Here is an 18,563-nt window from a genome sequence, read left to right as displayed (position 1 = left end):
TTTCCAAAAGCGGTTTAGACCAGCTGCCGCAGCAAGCCACGCTGATCAGAGCTGTCCATTGTCATGTGTCAGTCAAACACCCGATCAAACATCCATTTAGGATACAGGGCACCTTCAACCTAACAATCAAATTACTTCTGAAAATCCTGGAAAACACAAACTATGCTCCCTAAGAAAGGAAGGTTTTCTTGGATAATACTCTTTAAATACTGTTTGACAATAATAACTATCATCTATTAAAGTGCTCGCTATGAGCTAGGCACTGGGATAAGCACTTTACATAATGATCTCCTTTAATTTTTCCATCCTCATTTTACAGCTGGGAAATTGAAGTCCCAGAAAGGTTAGGAGGCTGCCCAAGGTCACAGAGCTTGCAGAGCTGGGATTAGGACACAGGTCTCTGATTCTAGAACTTGTGTCTTCTTAATCATCATGGCTCCCTTCTGCTGCCCTTTATGTGTTCATGTTTTTCAGTTTATAGCAAAAAGCAAATGTTAGGCAAGCTCATGACATACTGTTGTACATTAGCTTGTTGGATATTTCTGCAGAATATAACGTGTGATGTGAAAAGGAGGGCCCAGAGATTGACCTGGCCAGCATCAGTGCAATGCTATATCATGCTGTACATGATGGGAAGCCGCCTTTCTATTCAAACATTGGATCGCTGGTACGGCCAGGCACCGACCAGTCCATACAGGTGCCAGCCCATCAGGGAGGGCCTGGCCTCGAACCAATGATGTATACAGTGGTGCCAGGGCACACGGCTAGTGTCTGTCCTCATGCCCACCCTCCCCACGTGTCAGTCAATGCAGAGACAAAGTTTCTTTGGTTACCGTTCCGATCTCTACTCTTGAAAAAGTTGGCAAGTCAGGTTTTACATCCAATCTTTTCTGAACATTTTTTTCCATCCCGAGGGTCTTTAAGTCTAGACATGATCCATCCATGTGGTCCTTGTGATCTACAAAAGACATAATTTACACTCAAAAGAAAGGCTCAGGAAGAAGTTACTGCATGTAAAACTCACAGCTGCTATTTACTGGACCCTTACCACAGGCCAGTACTAATGAGCTCACCATCCTCCCTTGGCAGGTGAGGCATCGAGGCCCAGAGAGGTGACATGACTTGTCCAAGGCCACACAGCTCGTATGAGGCTGCAGCCTCCCAGGGCTGGGGCACTGAGGGGGAACCTTCGGCCACAGGTGTGAGGACGGACTTGAACCCAGGCTTCTGTGTCCCAGCCCAGGGCTCCACCCAGCAGCAAGCTTGGTTTCTTGAAAGCCCTATTCCCTCTAAACAGGGTATTTATCCTGGGAAGTTCCCCAAGGTTGGTCCTTGCACAGCATCCGTCTATGAAAAAGTTTTCACTGGGCCACAGTGAAATAAGAAAAAGAAGGACATGGTTCTGAGTTTTTCATGAAATCCTGTTTATTTAATATCAAGGCCTGCTCTTCACTCTGAGCTCATGCCTACCCATCTATTTTTTTTTTCCTGCCCATCTTTTTTTATAACTCTGTTTTTTTAGTTATGAAATGATGGGGATAGAAGATGGTGGTCCTGGCAAATTGGTTAGTCCCTAAAGTGAACCCTCAAGTCTGGGGTCCACGGTTCTCAGCACAGAGGGGGTGACTAGGCAGGAGGAAACTTACTTGACAAGCAGGCCTTCTCAAGTTCTTTAATTCGTGCACGAAGCTCAGATAAAGCCTCTTTCTGACGCTGAATGACTTCCTCATGTCGGGACCCTTTGCACTTGGCTCCTAGATCACTGAAGGACTGCTCCTGTGGCCAGAATGGTGAGGACAGCAGCTTTATCAGTGATCACAACCTCCCTCTCTTGTATTTGAAGAAACATGAACAAATCATGGATTAGCAGAAACCCTGTCACTTACTTAGTACCTTGGAAAATCTCATTACAGGGCTTCAGCAGAGAAGGAATTTAAAAATTGCATTTCGAATACAGAGTCACATCTAGGAAGATTTCCAACTTTCCTACCTACTTAGCATCACTATAAATAAGAGATCCCCCCTATGTTCCCTCCCCATGTTTTATTTCTTTTTTTCTTCTAATATTCTTCTAATCTTGGGTTTCCACTTGTTGTCATTCTGGTCTCATCTCTGAACAATCACATCACATTTGCTCCTGGAGGGGCTTTTTTTTTTTTGCGGGCACCATGCGGCATGCGGGATATTAGTTCCCTGACCAGGGATCGAAACCGCGCCCCCTGCAGCGGAAGCACAGAGTCTTAACAACTGGACCGCCAGGGAAGTCCCTGGAGGGGCATTTTTTTTTTTTTTTTGGTACACGGGCCTCTCACTGTTGTGGCCTCTCCCTTGCGGAGCACAGGCTCTGGACGCGCAGGCTCAGCGGCCATGCCTCAGGGGCCCAGCCGCTCCGCAGCATGTGGGATACTCCCGGACTGGGGCATGAACTGGTGTCCCCTGCATCTGCAGGCGGACTCTCAACCACTGTGCCACCAGGGAAGCCCCAAATGTTTCTTATCGGCCAACTTGGGGAAAACCTTCTTCTAAGACTTTGTGGCTGAAAATGTAGTCTGCAGAGCTGTGCTATCGGTACCAGCTGGGAGCTGTTCAGAAATGCAGAATCCCAGGCTCCCCCCACCCGAGACCTGCTGAGTCAGAATCTGCATTTTAACAACATCCCCATATGATCCGTGGACACCTTTGAGTTGAGAGGCGCCACTGTAAAGTATCGTCTAATTGGCTGGTTTCTGGAAAAGTAAGTAGCCGTTTTGGCCATGTGTTTCCCCTGATATGCATGAAGAGAAAGCAAAAGACTGAAATACAATTGGTTGGTCTTGCACACACTTAGATACAAACCAGGACCCGCAGTAACGACTGGGATTTGTATCAATAAAATCAGCTGCGGTATATAAACAAAGTACCATTTCTAGACATTTCAATAAGCTTGCCTCTTCAAGTTGATCTTCAAGTTGATCTCTGAGTTTTAGGATTCAAGCTTCATGTTCATTCCTCCTACATCATTCACCCTCTTTAATTAATTTAGTTCCCAACAAGGAGTTGCTGAGATTCCTCCATCTAAGCACGCGCCCTCTGTTTCTCATAGGAAAGCCCATTTCATCAGTTTCCAGTAGTAAAGAGAAGGACGGGGACCACCTTACCGATTTCTCTGCCATTAGCCGCTTGACTCTGGCTTTCAGCTTCTCCTCTTGCTGTAGCCTTTCCTCGGTCAGCTTCTCCTTCTCTGCCAGATGCTGCCGTAACTCTTCTTGCAGCAAATACTGCTGAGTTTCCCGAGAACTGTTGATCCTCATCTGAAATGAGGGGAAGGGAAACTGCAGCTGATGGGGGACAGGACTAACGCAGGAGTCATTTCCACTACCTTTGGGGGCGGGACAAAGGTTCACGAAACTTTCTTCAAAACACAGAAAAACGATGCTTAGCTTAGTAACTAATAGCGAAGTAGTAGAGCATCGTGGTTAAGAGCTCAGACTCCAGATCTAGATAGAATCTCAGCTCTAGATCTTTCTAGACACTTCTTCGTATAGAAAATAAGCGGGTGAACTAAGGCAGGCCATCTTCCTCCTCATTCATCCCTGCCGGCCGCTTGGGTGCGGGATTCCGTGGAAAGCATGGGCCCGTGAAGGGGCTCTGCAGCACGCCTACCTGACCTACTACCCTTTCCAAATTGGCTTTAATGAGGTTTTCTCTGTTCCTCATTTCTTGCAGCTGAAGCAATTTCCTTCTGGAATCCTCCCGAAGCTTCTCTTCAACCTGAAAGGATGATGAAACCGAGGGCTTGCTGCTAATGTGATCATCATGCCCTCTGGGGAAACTCTTCGGGGGGGGTGGCTAATGGCAGTGGGGGAGTCCCTGAGGGGTAGGGACAGCTGCAGCCCAGCAGCAGGGGTCACAGGCATGCACAGGGTAGCGGCAGACTCACAGGGAGTTGCCCCCTACGGGAAAGGGCCGAGCTCTGCACCCGGGGCTCAACTATGTTCTACCGCACACTCCCATCCCAGCTCGGTCCCTAACAAGCCGTACGACCCTGGGAAAGTTATTTCACTGCTCCGGGACTCAGTGTCCTCATCTGTACAATGGGGATGATTATACTAGTATCACTGCATAGAGTTCTTGTGAGGATTCAATGTTCAGAATAGTGCTTAAGGGCTCTGTGAGTGTGTTAAGTACTGTTGTGACCTATGAAAGGGGGACGGCAATGTCCGCTGTACAGTCTCGTTCTACTAACTCGTGATGGGAACTTGGAAATGTTATGATTGGGTTTATTATCATAACTGTTTGTCGTTACCACTTTGAGCACACTCACTGGTGGTAACCTCTCTGGAGGCTTGCTAAAGCAATGTCTATTAAGAATTGCAGCCTGCAAAGGAAGGCATTTAAAGTGGAGAAGCTTGCCTACTTTTCCCCCCTTGCTTGGGTAACAGTCAACAAACGGTAAGCTTGGGAGTGCTCCACGCTACCCTTGGCTGGCCTGTGTAGGCCTCGCAGCTGCTCAGTTTTTAGATGCACCTGCTGAGCCCTGGGCCCTGACACTAACAGGAAATGAGGCAAACTCTCGTAAATAAATGGAAAGATTTTGTGCTGAAACAAATTCACAGGCTGTTTTTTTAGGGATCTGAAGAGGGGGATCACAGGGATGTAATAAAAGACCCAGAAAAGCCCTTAAGAGCTTTCTTCTGAGTAGTGTGGTCCAGTGGAAGAGCCTCTGCTGAGCTCGGTTACCTTGGAAAAGTCATCTAAGCTCTCTGGGCCTTAGTTTTCTCCCACGTCTAAACATGCTCTGACTTCTATGTCAGCAGCCTTTTTCATGTGCTGCAAAAGCCAAGTCCAGCCTTGGACTCTGCCCCTGTTTGTGTGCTGCATGAACAGCCCCCGTTCCCATCCCCAAGCCTCAGAGTCACCTTCAACAGCCGCCCTGCTCCCTCTCTCACACTCAGGGGTCTCACGCCTGTCCTCCAACCCCTCTCACATGCAAGCTGGACTGTGACAACTGGCCTCCTCGCCTCGAGTTTAGTTTCTTCCAGTGCAATCATAACGGTACTGTGAGAGTTACCCAGCTGTAAGGCAGCTCTGTCCAACAGAACTTTCTGCAATGGTACAGGTACTCTGAGCGAGGCTGTGTTGTCTAATACGGCAGCCACCAGCCACATCTGGGGATCGAGCACTCGAAATGGGGCTGGTGTGACGGAGGAACTGAATTAAAAATTTTACTTAATTTTCATTAATTTCAGTGTAAACAGTAGCATGTGGCTGTTTGCTACGCCAGGGTCACTGAAGTCAGACGAACCTGGAGTCAGACAAAACCGACTGTGCCATTGGGCTAGTTACTTTACTAGTAACTAGTAGCCTTGACTTTCTCATCTGTAAAATGGAGAGGATGATTTCTAGATCACAGCGCTGTTGTGAAGATGAAGAGATGAAATGTTCAAGGAAACTCCTAGTACGTGAGAAATTGTAACTATCATTTTCACCCTTATTACTGTCCACGAATGTCATTGCATCAGTCACTTGTTCAGAAGCCTTAGGAGCTCCCCACTGCCTGTGTGGTACAGAGCCCAAGCGCCTGAACTAAGGCAAAACACCAAGCCAGGGATTCAAGAAGCCCCTACGAACTCTGAACGAGGTAAATAAAACTGAATCCACACCTAGATAAACCATAATAAAACTGCTGGAAATCAAGGCAAAAGACAATCTTAAAAGCAACCGGAGAAAAAGACAGATTATGCAAAGGTACAACAGTTAGGCTTACAGATGACTTCTAAATAGAAATAATAGGAGCCACAAGACAATAGTGACATATCTAATGCTGTATCTAATGTGCTGAAAGAAAAGAATTGCCATTGTAGAATTAAATACGCAGTCAAATGTGTTTTAAGAATGAAGGTTAAATATACATCTCCAGACAGACACACAGGCACATTTGAGAATTTGTCATCAGCAGAGCCACAATGAGGGAAAACATTAAAGGCTATTCTTCAGACACAAGAAAAATGAACCCAGGTGGGTGATCAGAGATGCCGCAAAGACAAGCAACAGTAAGGGTAATGTGTGGATATGATACTGACTATAGAAAAACACTAATAATGTCTTGTGGGGTTTTAAGTATCAAGAGCAGTTTAGAAAATGACAGCAATGGCTTATAAATCTGGAGGGGCTAAGTGAAGTTAAGGTGTTTGAAACTCATTGCACTGTCAAGGAGAAGGGCATAATTATCAACTACTATTGCCTCTTGGTAAGTTAAGAATGCAGGGCTTCCCTGGTGGCGTAGGGGTTGAGAGTCCGCCTGCCGATGCAGGGGACATGGGTTCGTATTCCGGTGCGGGAGGATCCCACATGCCGCGGAGCGGCTGGGCCCGTGAGCTATGGCCGCTGAGCCTGTGCGTATGGAGCGTGTCCTCCGCAACGGGAGAGGCCACAACAGGGAGAGGCCCGCGCACCGCAAAAAAAAACACAAAAAAATCAATGCATATTGTAGTCTTCAGGATGACTACTAAGAGAATAGTAGAAGAGTGAAAAACTTAATTAATGTGTGAGTTTGGTGAGTCAAGGATGAATGCTATTGTCTTACTATTACTAAAAGAAGAGTAAAAAAGTGAAATATTTCCAAGCTAATAGAGGGGGAAAGTGGAATAAGAGAAAACCATCCACTCAGAAGGAGGCAAGAAAGGAGAGAAAGGAACATAACACAGATGGTAAAACTGGTATTGAGCAAGAAGGTAGAGTTAAACCCCAGTACACGAGTAATTACATAATATAAATGGACTAAAAGCCAAAGATTGTCAAACTGGATTTTGTAAAAATGATACGCTATTTGGAAGGCATATGTCTAAACCTTAAGACAAAAATTGACAGAGAACATATGAAAAAGATATGGTATGAAAACTGTAACCAACAGAAAGCCAGTGATGAAGCTAAATGACAAAGGAGACGTTAAGGAAGAAACACTACTAGAGATGAAAAGGGACATTTCATGATGATCTAAAGTTTTGCTCTACAGGAAGTATTAGGATTCTAAATTCATATGCACCTAGTAACACAGCCTCAAAATATATAAAGCAAACATCGTTCATATTAAAAGAAGAAACACTCAAATTACAAACATATTGAGATTTTCAAAAACATTCTCAATGATGGAACAAAAAGACAAAAAAAATCAATATGAGAATTTAAGTTGGAACAACATCATTGGCAAACTTGATTTAATGGATCAATTCTTTCTTAAATAATTTCACAATTAAGATTTGAAGGCAGTCTAGGGTAGTGGTTACACACAGGAGCTTTGGAGTCAGGCAGACCTGGATTCAAGTTCTGCCACAACTACTTTATGCAAGTGAACTTGGATAACTTCCTTCACCTCTGTGAGCCTCAGTTTTCCCGACTGTAAGGTGGGGTTAATACCAGTATAGACCGCATGGGGTCATTGTGAGGATGAACAGAGATGATGCAGGTGGAGTGCTTGCCCCAGAGTGGTTCCCAGGCCGACCTGTCCCTGCCATACCTTGCTCTTTTCCCGCAGCATCATAGAGATCAGGCTCTGCTCGGTACTGCTCCTTTTCAGCTCCACCCTGAGCTTCCTCATTTCTTTTTCCATGTCCTGGATTTGCTGAAAGAGTTCCAACAACAGGGAAGTCAACTTCACAACTCATTTCATCCGGTTCATTAATGCAGAAACCTAGTCTGGGATTCGCTACATTCCTTCCCTTGGGGGACAATTGCACATCTTTGAGGCAAAGTAGACTTTCTTTCAACGGATGCAATGAAAGGGCTGGGTGAGGGAAAATTTGAGTTTCTTTTGAAGATCAGCATGGATCCTGGATTAAACAGTACAAGATACCTATCCACTCATTAGAATCTCTTTCCTTGGGGTATATTTTTGAGTTCAATCTAAATAAGGGCTGTTTGGAAGACACAATGGGCACAGTTTGGAAAAAAGAACAATGACACTTTTCATTTTTCTCATTTGAGGCAGAGAAGTGTGCTCCTGACAGAGAGAAGAACACACGTCTCCTGCCCCCGTCCCAGGCACCGTCCTTCCCAACGGATGGAAAACATATGCCTGGTGATGTGCACGAGGGTTTGGGCTGGTACAGAGGGTGAACATTTACATTGAGTGGTCATCTTTTCATTGTGTTAATTTTTATGTTCACCTTCCATACAAGGCCAGGGATACATTTGCTTTTTATTTTGTTTTTACGAATTGTTGTAAAATTGAATGTATTTAAGTAAAAATACTTCAAGAAGAGTTGTGTGAATAACAGTGCTCAGGGCTGTGATAAAACTTGTGACAGTGGATCATGAAAGTCTGGGCATCACAAGTCCAGGGGTAGGGACCGCGGTGAATTTCTAGCAGCATACGGTGGCCACCTCCCGTCCCTTTCCCCAGGGGAAACCTGATGAGGGGCGTTGAGCCAACTGCCCAGAAAATCTGGGGAGCGTGTGTTTTCCATGGTCTTTTCACCCATCTCTTTGAGGCTAGCAAATCAAAGAATTAGGAGACTACAATAACAGACAAACACCCAGAAAGCCCCAGAGCTTGTGCTAGCTAATGGGCCAAGGAACCCCTCCAAAACCCTCAAGGCCACAATCTAGGCTTTCAGTGGACACCTAGGGGTCAGGAGGTTCAACGCACGGTTTTGCAGAGTTTTAACTCTTTCTCTTGGGCTTCCCACTTCTCCTTCTGGGCATCTTCCTTCTGTAACTCTTCTTTCAGCACTGAGCACTGTGGAGAAAAAGGACAAGGCCACGGGGGCTTGGCTGGGGGTCCCAAGTACCTGTGTTCACGCCCAGGAGTGTTTCCTGCTGTATAACCCAATCACACCTCTGAATTCTGAGAGGCGAGACCATTTGTGTGATGGGAGCACGGGATCCTGCAGTCCTTCCCAGTTCACCCCTCTCATGAGTTCTGAGGAATAGAGCGTCTAAATTCCTCTTCAAAAGCCAGCAAACTTCACCGCAGGGGAAATCCAGCTTTGTAGTGTCTGAGTACTTAGGGTGCAGGAATTGGGATATTTTCACGCTGTGACCAGTGAGGGTGGAAGGGGCCGAGCCAGTGAGCCCAGGTCCATCTTAGGGCTTTTGTGCAGGTTGCATCTCAAAGACACAACTGCCCTGACTGGTGTGGAGGGGTAAACGGAGCTGTCTTGCCCGAGGGCGGCTTGGCAACAGGCATTAAGGGCATAAGGATGGATGTGCCTTCTTTTGACCCAGCAATTCCCACTTTAGGAATGTACCTTAAGGACAATGACTGGAGAAATAAGTAAATCTGTAGTTTCAAGGATGCTCTTCACAGAATTGTCAGTAACAGTGGAAGAAAAAAAAAAAAGAGGAAACAACCCAAGTGTTGTTTAGAACAGCAGACCACTTTATAACACTGGGTACATCCAGGAGAAAGTATGTAGCTTTTAAGACGAATGATAAGAGCATTGATTTATTAGAATGGGAAAATAATCAGTATTTAAAAATTTAAAAAATGTGCATAGTAGAAATTCACTATAAAATGATTGATTGATTTCTAGGCAATATATAGAAACAAGACTGGAAAAACAGACATGAAAATATTAACACTGATTTCTCAAGGTAGCATTTCCTCTCCTCTCTTTTTACTTTTTCTTTTCAATGTCAACTACATATTTTTCTAAAATTAACACACATGATGTATGTCATTAAAAAAAAGGCATCTCAAATGTTCACAAGAGCAGTACCCTTGGTGGTGACGAGCCCTTGTGCTACTGGCCAGCACAGTCTAGAGGAGAAGGGACCTCATTCCAAGGTCAACGAGGAAGGGGAAACGGGGACATAAATCATCCAACTGCACTTCAGGAGGTAGAAGAGCCAAGCAGGTGCTGTCTTTGCAGATTCCTTCTACTTAGCACCAGCTCTGCATCCCCTTCCCGTCCCCAGCACACACACACACACACACACACACACACACCACATTAAACAGCTACAGCACATGCCTGGGAAGGCACTCTGCTTGGGAGAAACGAATGCAGAGGGCTTGGCCAGGCAGCCGACCTCAGGCAGAGGCAGAAGAGCACAACTAAAACCAGCCTCCCACTTCTTGGAAAACGATTTTGTCATCCCCATTTCACAGATGGGGAAATGGAGGCAAAATAAGTTACAAGAAAAGAAAGCTCTGGGATTGGACCCTAGTCTGTCTGATCCCAAAGCTCATGCAGTGCCTTTCACCAGCTCCAAACTGGGTATGGTACTACGTACCAGGTATTACTTATTGTGCCTTTTCCTTGGAACCTCAAGGTCTGTTCTCACCCCACCCCCATGCAGACCTAGCTATCGGGTAGCCTCTGGGAATCTCTGAGTTGCCACCTGAGATGAAAGCTTTGAGGTTTTACCTTGACTCACAGAAACAGGCACATCATGCAAATACTGAGAAATCTTATCCTATAGAGGCAGGATTCTAAAGTTAGCATTGAAGGCAAGATTTGCAAATAGTCAAAGTTACATGGAAAAAGCTCTTTGCTTGCCTACCACGTTCATCTTCCATAGAGACATTCTGCACACTAAAGTCTAAGGAGGAAATGAGAGTCTGCGTGTTTGCATCTGGATCTTCAGACGTTCTGCTTTGAAGACAGTTATGAGAACCAGTGGTTCTGGGACCACGACGCAGCCGTGTGGTCATCCGTGCTCACAGAGAGATCGTATTCTGTTTAATGTTAAACTTTGCAATGGCAGTATATGCTCATAGGGGTGTTTGTTGCTGGGATTAAACAAATTCATTTATAATAGGGGTTAGAAAATGTTTGCTGGATTTGAAAATCTATTATGCTTCTTCTGAGCCACATACATGCTGTCCTTTGAAAGGCTTCAGAGAAGTTGGCCACCTGCCCAGCAGCTACCCTCCCTGTGTCCTTGGGCACTGGCCTCATCTCACCACCGTGTGTCATGTGACTCCACTGTGTCTGCTTTTCGCAGCTACAATTTGCTGATGACCCGACACTCACTCTGGAGCTGAGGGCTTCCAGCTGGTGATCCTTTTCTTTGTTCTCACTTTTCAGTTGATTCACCTCCTGTTGTAGTTGTTGAACTTGACCATCCTTTACTAACACGTCTCTTTGCAAAGATGACACCATCTCTGTAAAAGAACCAAACCAAACCAAAACAAAAGACTCATGGAGGTCAAAGAGGCAGGAAGGATCATTGGCAACACCATGGCTGTCAGCCAACGTTCGGACAAGACCTTCCAAGCCTGAGCCACCACCGGTGCCCGCCTAGAACTGGGGAGGCTTTTTCCAAGGGTCCCAGCGCAGGAATGGGAATGAGAGCAAAGTCCACGGAACAGGGTTAGAGGCTTCAGTGAGAATGAGGGGCGGTCAGCAGCAACGAGAGGAGAAGCCTTTAGGGGCCCCTTGTGGGCACAAGCCAGGCAAAGCTGGGAGGAGAGGCCACACCATGGGCCTGGGGAACAAAGGCCCAGCACAGGGAAGGTCCAGGAATTCTTCTCCAGAGGCCAGGAGACGGGCGTGTGGCAGAGGGCACTGCTGGACGCTATTGATGGGGTGGTTGGTTTCACAGTCCTCTGAGTTTGGACCCCTCTCTACCACTTATTAGCTTCGTGGTTTTGGACAAGCTATTTCACCTCCCACTGTCTGTCCCACACAGAGTTATTGTAAGGGTCAAATGATGCGGTATGTCCCAAGAACACAAAGTGGCTAAATTATGTTTGTTAAAGGGTGCCTATTATTTTTTTCGGCAGCCAGCTTCCAAAATGGCCCCAATGATCCCTGCCGCCTAGAATTCATGCCCTGTGTAGCCCCTCCCACCCTGAATAGGGCTGCCAGGGGAACCAATATGATACTGTGGAAATGACGGACTGTTTCCTCTCAGGCTGGGTCATAAAAGACACTGTGGCCTCCTCTTTGCTCCCTCTTGAATCACTCACTCTGGGGGAAGCCAACTGCTGTGTTGTGAGGACACTCAAGCAGCCCTAGAGAGAAGCATGTGTGCTGAGGGACTAAGGCCTCCAGCCAATAGCCACATGAGCAGCCATTCTGAAGGGGGATCCTCCGGCGCCCCCCGAGGCTTTAGATGACATGACTGATGCCCCACCCGACATCTTGACTGCAACTCATGAGAACTAAGTCACCCCCCGCTCAAATTCCTGAACTACAGAAACTGGGGGAGATCATAAATATTGGTTGGGGTTTTATCCATTACATTTTGGGGTAACTTGTTATGCAGCAATAGATAACTACTCCATTACTGTAGTATCATTTTTTTTAACATCTTTATTGGAGTATAATTGCTTTACAATGGTGTGTTAGTTTCTGCTTTATAACCAAGTGAATCAGTTATGCATATACATATCTCCCCATATCTCTTCCCTCTTGCACTGTAGTATCATTTTGAATAAAAGTGGGAAGAAGGGTGCATAAATGCAGTGGTATTGGGTTATCTCCTACGGTTCTTTTCTTGAAAGAACATCAGGCCCAGTTTTAGTGGTAGGTATCAATCAAGAATGTCTATGAAATAAAGCACAAAATGCTCCAGAATTTCATTTTAAAACTGAGCTTTGCCTCCAGGACACAGTTCAGTTACTTGGAAATCCCTCTGGGGCTTGCCACACTTTGAGTGGGTCCAGCCCATCTCAAGCATTATCCCAACCCAGGTCTGTCCGACTCCCTGATCGGAGAAGGTGGGATCTGAGACAGCCTCGATGCTTGGATGAGGTTTCACTGGCCGACATACGGGAGGAAGGTGAGGACCAGCGAGTTCATCCTTCCATTCCTGGTGCCCAGAACAGCACCTAGCCTGGGGGAGGTGCTCAGAAAATATCTGAGGACATCCCAAGTGAGGGAGGAGCATAAGCAGAGACCTGGGGGCAGCAGGGGGTGGGTGTGGGTGTGATTAAGTTGCAGAGTGAGGCAGAAGGAAAGCACAGATTCATACAGAGATGGTGATTCACGTGCGACTCAATGCCTTCCCTGGCTTCTACAGCTGTGGGCATTTTTCTGCTACGCGCTGGCTGCTTTCAGAGTGATGTGCCCCTCCGAGGCTCACTGCCTCCTCTCTGTCACCTGCTTCTCTCCCTCCCCTCGTCTGTGAGTGGTCCCATCCTCTTCAGGTCTCTAGGCATGCCAGTTCCTGCTTGAAAACCTCCACTGGATTCCCAACACCCTTGGAATAAAAACCCAGACCCCCAGACACTGCCCAGACCCACAATCCCCTGTTCACTCCATGCAGCCTCTCTTGCCCTTGGCTTGTCCTTGCGCACCTGAAACAGGTCCTCTCTAAAAGAAGGACATAGCCGTGGAGGATACAACATAAACTGGTTAGAATCAGCTAGGTCCAAGGGGGCGTAAGATTCGACTTCCAGGGGAACTGGAGCCTCATTACAGGCTCATTGTAATACATGAGCGAAATGACACACGCACCAGCACCAGGACAGTTCCGAGGCTGAGCATAAAGGTCAGAAAGTGGGTGGTGGGGCTTCCCTGGTGGCGCGGGGGTTGAGAGTCCGCCTGCCGATGCAGGGGACACGGGTTCGTGTCCCGGTCCGGGAAGATCCCACATGCCGCGGAGCGGATGGGCCCGTGAGCCATGGCCGCTGAGCCTGCGCGTCCAGAGCCTGTGCTCCGCAACGGGAGAGGCCACAACAGCGAGAGGCCCGCGTACAGAAAAAAAAAAAAGTGGGTGGTGGCGCAATTCCTGGAAATCCCCGCCCCTTCCCCAAAATATTAGAGTTGTCCCAATCCTCGCACTCATTAGCCTATAAAATTACCCAGCCCATAAAAACTAACCGCCCCATATTTGGGGGCCTCTAGCCTTCTGAGATGACCCACACTCTGTCTGTGGAGTGTGTTTCTCTCTAAAGAAATCCACTTCTTACTTTGTCTCTCACTGAATTCTTTCTGCGATGAGACATAAAGAACCTGAGCTTTAGTAAGTCCCGAGACCAGATGCGTGATCTCGATTAAAAGACAGTGGGTTCTCACTGGGTTCGAGTCCCAGCCCACGGGTTCAAGTCCCACCTGAGTTCCATGGTTGCACACCCACTAAGCTGGTCCCCCTTGGCCTCCCCGCTTGAAGCGCTGGCCACCACGACACACAGTTTATTTTCTCCACAGCACCACTGCTCTCTGACGTGGGCTTGTGTATTCATCCGTTTACTTTTATTGTCTGTCACCCCCTCCCAAATCTGTGAGTACAGGAATCTGACTGTCTTGCTTGGCTCTCCCTCCCCGGAGCCTGGAACGGGGCCTGACACCTAGTAGGAGCTCAAGAAACATGTGGAAGCAATGAAGGAATCCAGGGAATCAAAGCTCAGCCACAGCTGTGTGTTGGCTGCACCTCTCACAACCCAAGCCCTTTATCAGGGAACCACCTCTGATCAAATTAGAAAATGGTTTCACTTGGGCCCAAGTGCACTCGGCTGAAATGGGTGAGACCATGGGTGCCTTAAAGGAGTGAGCCCATTTTGTCCACGCTCTAGTTTGCACTCAGGCTGCTTTGTGGAACCACCCAAGCCACAAGGTGACCTGTGTTCTCCCTGGTGGGGCCAGTGCTCAGGAGACCTTGTAGCCAAGAGATAACATTCTCTCAAATATTTACCAGGCCCTGCCCTCGGAACTGGGTGGCAAGAAACCTCCACTGAGGGAGAACTCTAATGCAGCGACACGGGCGATCCCTGAGGCTGCACCCATGTCACGGGCACGGGTGTGCTGGTTGACTGGTGATGTCTGCAGGGGGAGGGCAGAAGCTCTGGGGCCTGAATGCAGAAGGGCCTCACCTGATGTGATGGCGGCCTCCCTCCTTAAGTTCTCGGCCTCGTGCTTCAGGGAGGTGATTTCTAAGATTCTCTCAGACAGGGTCTGGCACAGCACCTTGTTGTACACTTGCTGTAGGGCACTGATCTGTGGAAGGAGGCAACACACCGTCAGAGGGGGCCAGCCAGGCCTGCAGGACACGCCGGTACTTCTCCAACGTTGGGCAAAGAGTCGGGTTGATCTTGGATCGGGGTGTTGGGGAAACCAAGGTTTTCAGTTGTCACTAGTGGAAGGGGCAGGAGGGGGCCTGTTCCTTCAGTGACCACCATGTCATCGGTCCTCGAGACACGGACCTTATCTTTGTGGCCACCCAGGGGCTCGGGTGCTTCTGTCTTCCTATGACCTGTGGGTTTTCAGCCATAAATCGACCAGCTGTTGGTTCCAGATCATCCAGCACTGACTGGATGCACAGCAAAGTTCAAGAGCCGGGAGCAGGTTATGAAATGAATTCCCTCTAATGAGAATAGAGGGTAGTTTATACCTCACAGAACACTCCAGAGTTTACAAAGCCCGTTCACACATGCTACAATGATACTCGTCACAGCGTTGCTGAAGGCTGACGTTCCCATGAATGTGCCCATTTTGCAAGGGAGCCAGGTTGAGACTCAGAGAGGCGAGGCCCCCTGCTCGGGATCACGCGGCTGTTCAGACGTGGAGTCTGATTCAAACTCAGGCTTTAGTTGCCTGGTGCTCCGCAACGGGAGAGGCCACAACAGTGAGAGGCCCGTGTACCGGAAAAAAAAAAAAAAAAAAAGCAGGTTGTCAACCACCTGGATTAACCATGACCACATCCACGGCTGAATTTATATTAGCTTTAATAAACACAGGTCCATGATTTACTCAAGAAATCACTATCCATTTTTTTTCAAATTATCTATTTGTTCTTTGTGTTATTTCTCCAATATCTGCTTCTAACCCTGAGAAGAGTGTAAGTTGAACGGGAGACCCTAAAAAAAATTCGAAGTAGTTTGCACATCGAGTGCGTACAGTACACGTGAATTCTGCCAGGAAGCCCTGGAGCCTGCAGAGAAGGTGGAAACTTAGACCTTGCCCTTGGAGAGCTTGTTATGTGCTCTGCCATTTGTAAGTAATTGTGGACAATACAACGACTATGAGCCACTGTGTAGAGAAGCCACAGAGGTGCCACAGACTGTGCTGGGCACTTAATGCATGTGGTCTCATCTGATCTCCAGAATAATCTTGGAGGAGGCATTTTACCCCTCATTGTGTGGATTAAGAAACTGAAGCTCAGAGAGGTTAAATGACTTGCCCAACGTCTCACAGCCAGGAAGTGGTGACACTATTTGACTCCAATACCTGTGCTCTTAGGACTTCTAGGTTACTCGAAGTCATGATTTATTACCTGCTTTCCATACTCACAAACGGATCTTAGACGATTGGTTAGTGAATGATAGGATATTTTCCAAGTTAAAAAAAGGAAATGAACATTAGATGGTGTGAAAAAACACAAGACATCGCATGGGCTACTTAGAAATGGGATTTTCTAGGAACACTGACAACTGTCTTATGGAAGTGTTATTCATCTGGTACATGCCACGCGCTGGAAGCAGCTCAGAGGACCCCAGCCTCCATCCGGGAAGACCTGTGGTATGTTCACTGCTGTACCAGAGGAGTCCTGGGCCCAGCTGGTACCCGCTCACGAGAACCGATTGTTAAATGTCCAGGAATTTTGCCAACTGGTTGATAAACACAGCCATTAATACGAATTAACTTACATAAGTTTACAATTAAATTATATCAGAAACAAAAGTTATACAAACTTAAAACTCACCCTTTCCTAATTATTTTACTCTATTTTATTATTACCTATGCTCTTGAGGTTATTTCACTCTACTATATGTTTCTGTTGGAAATGTTACATAGTAATGTGTTACCACACCTCTCTTTCCTTCTCTGTATTCAGGGATGTGTCATTGGGAGCTTGAAATTGACCGTGGAGGGCGTATTACACCATAGAAATCAGGAAATGTTATAAATGAGGGCTTGGTTTTTAAAAAGTTTTATACATAGGTTTAATAACGGTGGTTCATGTAGAGCTTGATTTTGTTTGTTTGTTTGTTTTGTTGATTGCCTAGACTTAAGACGGTAATGGAGAAAATGTTAACAATGCAGATTATACAAAAGCATGTTGTGTCTTAGCCGTTATGTTATGAATAGAGCAAAAAATTGGGGAAACGTTCTTCCAGTATTTAAAAATTATTATCTGATGCAGCAACAAAGTCACTCATGTCACTGATGAACATGTGAAGTTCTAACGTCTTTCTTTTTTCACTTGTATTATTCATAAATCCAAAATATCCAAAAATACCCACCAGTGCTCAGGTTGGGAACTCTCTCATTCGTCAACTGCAATGAGAAATTGGCTATGGATACAAGAGTTCAGCTAAAGTCAATGAAAGCATTCTGTGAGGGTCAGCTGGCTATATAGAATTTACAAGAAAGAGTACTGTATATCTTGTTACATGGAAAGACTGTGCTACACATTCTTTATATCAGTAAACCTTATGCTATGCATCCATGTACTTTACTTTTTCCAGAGAGCTGGTCATTAAATATTTACCAGCCAATTGCTGGCTGTGCTGGCACCCAGCAGAGCGCATGCTACTCATGGTAGGTGTTCGCTGACTGAGCTGAACAGTTGGCAAATGGAGTGTAAATAAAAAGCACTTTGATTCTGGGGCTGGGATGGGGAAAACACATGCTAAGCCTGGCGCATCTTGTAACAGCAGAGAGTAAGGAAGTGCCCAAAACGAAAAGGTGGGGAGATGCTCAAGGACACAGCAAGCAATCTGAAAGAGCTCCCAGTGGCCAAGGCTGGAAGAATTTGAGCGAAGAAATATTTAATGAGTATTGGATTATAATTCAAAGTGTAAAATCAGTATACATGGATCCATACTGACATAGATACATTAGTGAGGAAATACATAAAGGAGGGAGAAGAGACCGGCTTCCTTACAGAAGAATTTAACATACATAGATGTGGAGCTTAATTCCCATGGTCTGGAAGGGCCTGGGGGGTAGGGGTGATGGTGGCGAGCAGGGACACTGACCGCAGCATGGAGGAGCCATGGACCTGGAAAGACAGAATGGAGACTAGAAAACATGGCCAGTAGATCTCAGAAGCCAGGAGAGGGTGCTACTTGGTGCCAGGACAAATGGCCTTTATCTCAACAGCTCCCGGGGTGTCACCGTAACTCAGAGACGGGTAATAATTCTATGTCCCCAAGAAAAGGGTAAATCATGTACGGGGCTTCAGTGTGAGAAATCAGGGTTATACATTTAGAACACAGAACCGCCAAGTTATACATTATTTTTAGGTTTTGGAACTTAAAAGAATTAAGTCCCTTTGAGCTGTTCAGAAAAGCCATTCGTTTGGGTTTTTCCCAGCGGTGTTCAAGGAGATCTGGCCCATCTAATTTTCCCATTTTCTTGTAAATCTTCAATCTTACGGTTTTTCCTTTCCTTTCAAGTTCTAATCAGCTTCCTGGTCAGTCCATAAAATGGGAAATAGAATCTAATGAGAAAACAGCCGGATTTTTGCAAATAGCTTTTGCTACCCCTAGACTTGGCCTGCTTCAATTCGGTCTTGCCACATAGAGAGACGGAATGAATGAATGAATGAATGAATGATCATCAACTAAGTTCAGAGAAGGAGCAACGTGGTTCTGATTTGGTAACAAAGGGTGTGGTCTGCCAGAGGAAACAGGACGCGGCCTGGTTCCTGACCGAGTCTGGGTTCTGTCTCAGCAGGATGCTAAGGGT

This window comes from Mesoplodon mirus, assembly GCF_964341445.2.
Source record: "Mesoplodon mirus genome assembly, chromosome: 3".
NCBI lineage: Eukaryota > Metazoa > Chordata > Mammalia > Artiodactyla > Ziphiidae > Mesoplodon > Mesoplodon mirus.
Note: the sequence above shows the minus strand (reverse complement) of the source record.